The sequence below is a fragment of the Akebia trifoliata genome, chromosome 16, assembly GCF_017979445.1.
Source record: "Akebia trifoliata isolate Shusen 1 chromosome 16, ASM1797944v1, whole genome shotgun sequence".
Taxonomy (NCBI): Eukaryota; Viridiplantae; Streptophyta; class Magnoliopsida; order Ranunculales; family Lardizabalaceae; genus Akebia; species Akebia trifoliata.
Window position 1 is genome coordinate 1,004,846 of NC_141390.1, and position 4,347 is coordinate 1,009,192.

General features: G+C 34.8%; 1 non-coding gene across 1 annotated transcript; it reads left to right on the forward strand.

The window, feature by feature from the left end:
- The first annotated feature begins 4,234 nt into the window (after window positions 1-4,234).
- LOC147382159 (U6 spliceosomal RNA) lies at window positions 4,235-4,337 on the forward strand. Its single transcript, XR_015174124.1, has one exon. It is a non-coding gene; the product is annotated as a U6 spliceosomal RNA (small nuclear RNA).
- Window positions 4,338-4,347: the final 10 nt, after the last annotated feature.

Here is a 4,347-nt window from a genome sequence, read left to right on the forward strand (position 1 = left end):
ATGCATAGTCCTTGTTATATATATAACAAAAAGAAGACGACTTGAAGAAAGGCAAATGGAGAATCATTCAGGTTTGAATGTAACATCCAATGATCACAATTATTCTTCTCCAATTCCTTTGATTGGCTTATATACAGCTGCGGCCACCTCGGTATGTTTTCTATTTATGATTTTTGATCTGTTGTATGGACTGCGTTCTAGGAAGCCATGGATTCCATGTCGATTCTTCTCACTCAATTCCCTTGCCCTCACACTTCTTGCAATAGCAACAAAACTCCCTGTAGATCTCACGAACTTCCATGCCTTCTGCTCACGATCAACTATCTAAACTTACTGGCACTGTCTTCATATGCATCTCCATGGGGTTTTTCTTCCCTTCAGTTGGATCCCAGAGTCACTATGAACGTCTTTCCAACATGGCCTCCCTGACCATCTATGTAATAGCCGTTGTTGTCAATGTTGCAATACAAATGGCCACTAGGGTCATCTTTGCGTTCATTGTAGAACATGTCATAATCCTGTCTTGTATGATGCTTTTGCTATTTGCATTATGGGATTCTACTTTTAGACTTCATTTTGCTTCTGATATTTACCTTGATGATGTTAAAGAACAACTTGAAAAGGGTGACCCACGAAGTTCGGAGAACGAATGTATGATTAAACGAATGAAATTGTTTTATGTGTCTAGTTATGGACACAACCCTCAATTGTTTATCATTGATACTGCACCTGCTATGGCTATGGGCGTGATTCCCATATTTTGCACGGTGGTTCTGTCACAAGTTGCAATTAGATCCCTCATTCTTAATAATACGATGGAGTTTGGTTATGGAGTTTCGGATTATAAATGGTCAATATGGATGGTGGTTGTCACTCAGGGTCTTACCATAACGATAGGTTGTATGGCAATTGGCTTTAGATGGCTTACTGTGGTGAGCAACACAGACCTTGAAGAAGGACATTACGCAAGAGGGCCGAATGAAAATTATATCCCTATTATAGCAAGGTTAAAAACCTTTAGGCTGATTGCGAATTTGAATTTTGGCATTATTGTTTGGTTATTAGAGACTATATTTGTAACTCTATTGCCTTTTTGCGTGACTGTGTTGGCAACATATGTGATGAAAGGCAGTAAAAAATGCTTTAGTTAAACAAAGAAATGGTGAAGCCACAGATTTAGTGAGACAAGAAGAACCCTATTTGTCTGGAAGCGGATTGATCAGGTGGATACAGAAGAAAAGTGAGGAGGATGTGAACAGGTTGATCGAGATATATAAAATTGATTCTCCAACTCATTTGTTACAACTCTTCTGCAAAATTACTCCATCTGAAGAGTCACTTACTAACAAGCTTCAAGTTTCATCAGATAACCGAATATCTTGTCTTTCAGTTGTGCTCCTTGTAAGAATGGCCATTGTTTCACTTCCGGATTCCCTCAGTACTTCTCTAGTTCATACCCTAGATGAAGCCTTCGAAATCATTTATTTCATCGACAAGATGATGAATGCTGGAAATCTCCGTAACAAAGCTAAATGGATGATGGCAAAATATATATGGAAGAAAAACAAATGCATTAAATCTTCTGTAAAGAAACATTGTTCTGAAGTTGTTATGAGATCTATGGATGGAGGGTTTCAATCTCAATCTCAATTGAAAGCATTAAATGATACACTTGGGACTATTGAAGAAATACCATTGGAACCAGGTATGATAAATTTTGTTGTACGTGATGATGTACATGCCATCAATGAATTTATCATCAAGTGCAGACCGTGCGCATCAATCAACGAGTTATACGGTCACATCGAAACAACTATTTGTGGACATGTTACTGTTTTTTGTCTCTCAACTCTCACATGCCATACTCAAGCATATTGTTGAGAGCCCCAATGAACAAAGCGAAGAAAGAGCAAGTTTTGCCTTGAAATTACTAAGCAAGGTTGCACCATTTGAGGACAAAGTTCATTGGTCATTTCCTATCGGAACTGGTATCACTAGCTTGATAACCCCTCATGGTCAATCCAGAGATGCTCACCGTATTGAACAATTGGAAAGCAATGCAGCCACGCATATTGTTCTTCAGGTAGCTAAAGAATGTGAAATTCAAGAACATGCTTGAACTTCATGGGATTCTAAAGACAATAAAGGTATATCTTTTTTCTATTTGATTTAGTATCAGTTAGAATAATTTCTTCTTGTATAATGTGTCGAATGTATCATATGTAGTGGAATGTATAGGTAATATAACGAAGTAGTTATATTATAACTTGTAATACTGAATTGTGGATTATCTCTTGTTTAGGGTTCACTACTTATTGACATTTTACATCAACAGATGAGGGAGAGGTGGAATTCATGGATTTGGAGTAGAAGATGCAATGATGTGACAAAGATTAGTTATATTTCAATATTTTGTGTTCGTAATAGAGGATCTGTTATTGTTTAAAGATCTTGTAATTTTCTATTGTAATGAATGAAAGGCTTGGTATTTAATGCTCAAGAATTGTGTATCACGCCTAATAAACCATGTATCTAGATTCATTCAAGTAGGTACAAAAATTTGAGGTTTTAACAGGGATCTTCCCTGATTTTCTCCATTTCTAATTTTCTCTGCTATATAATATTTATTGACGATTAAATTTGGTAAACGTGATTCCATGCTATAAAAAAAATGTAAATGAGATATTGATAATGCATAGCAAGATATAGGTTGTTATTATTTCAATTCAAAGTTATAAGTGCTGATTTTGTAACTCAAATACTCATTGAGGTGGCATAGCTCCAATAGTTACTAAGGAAATCAGAAACTTGCTTAGAATCAGATTCATTCGGGAAGGTATCTGCCAAGAGATAGCAAACATTATTGTGGTACAAAAGAAGGATGGAAAAGTAAGGGATTTGCAAGGGATTTGCGTTGAGTATACCATCCCAAGTAAAATATATCTGAAAGATAATTTTCCCTTACTAAGAATCAACGGACAAGTAAAGGTTGTTGTTAATGAATGAGCATTCGATATATATAACTAGATCTCGTTGGTATTATAAAATCAAGATAAGTCAGCATTTACCAAAGAGCAAGGAATGTTCTACTTCGAGTAATGCCATTCAAATTGAAGAATGCATTAACCACTTAACGTAGGATGACGACCAAATTTTTTAAGATATGCTTCGGACACTATGGAGGTCTATGTCAACTATTTTTTCATTTGAAAAAGGTGTTATTATTTGCCCCAAACAGTGTCACTCACTGGTAAGAAACTAAATTTATTTTGCTTGATTTACCTTTTTTCTACTTAAGAATAGAGGGGCAAAAATGTAAATTTTACACATTTTTGCATGTCAGAGTGGTGATCCACGTGATCTCTGGTATCTTTATCTCCGATGAAGGTGGTCGTGGCAATATGTACGGATAGTTTAATGAAGTTTCTTTTTTTTAATAAAACAAAAAATGGTGATAATCTGACCACCCAATGTGGCACACTCAATGGACTTTATAAGTTCAGGAACTGTAGATCTTTGGAACAGGCTTGGCTAAAACTCTTGATTATTTCTTTTGTGTGGTAAAGCGGACCGAATTCTTTAAACCAATGTTTTAAAAACCTAAAATTTGTTCAGATGGTCAAACCATCGTTCAATCGAGGTTTAATACGGTCGGATCAATTTGAAAAAATAATGAGTTATTAATATATAAAAATTAGAAATAGAAAAAATATATATAGAATTTCTGAACTCTTTCATGAAATTAATGAAAAAATGCAGAAACATTAAAGATTTTTGTGACATTTTCTATTTTCTTTCAATCAACAAAGTCTTAAATTTATTTCATGAAGAAATCGGAATAAAAATAATTTTTGTAATTTAATAATTGATTCATGCTCGTACGGTTGAACCATGGTTCATTTTTTTGTGTGTCTGGTTTTTTACATTGCTTTAAACTCTTTAAAATCAACCTCACCCAAGTAAACTTTGAAGTAGCCAACCTACTTCAATTTTGGTAAAATTCTTGTCTTTGATTGGCGCATGCCACAAAATTAACCCCATGCCTCTAAATATTTTTATTAGTAATATTTAGACTAATGATAACACTACATCCAAAACAAGTAAAACGACTAATAATGCTAAAAAAACGACGGACTAAAGCCATTGTTTATATACGACGAGTTTTATTAGTTGTTTAACCCTTAACGACATTTATAATTGTCGATTATAAACAACTAATTTAATCTCGTCATTAGTCTCTTCGGAGACATCCGATAAAATTGGAACGATACAGAGAAGATTAGCATGGCCCCTGCGCAAGGATGACACGCGCAATTCGAGAAATGGTCCAAATTTTTTGAAGACAAA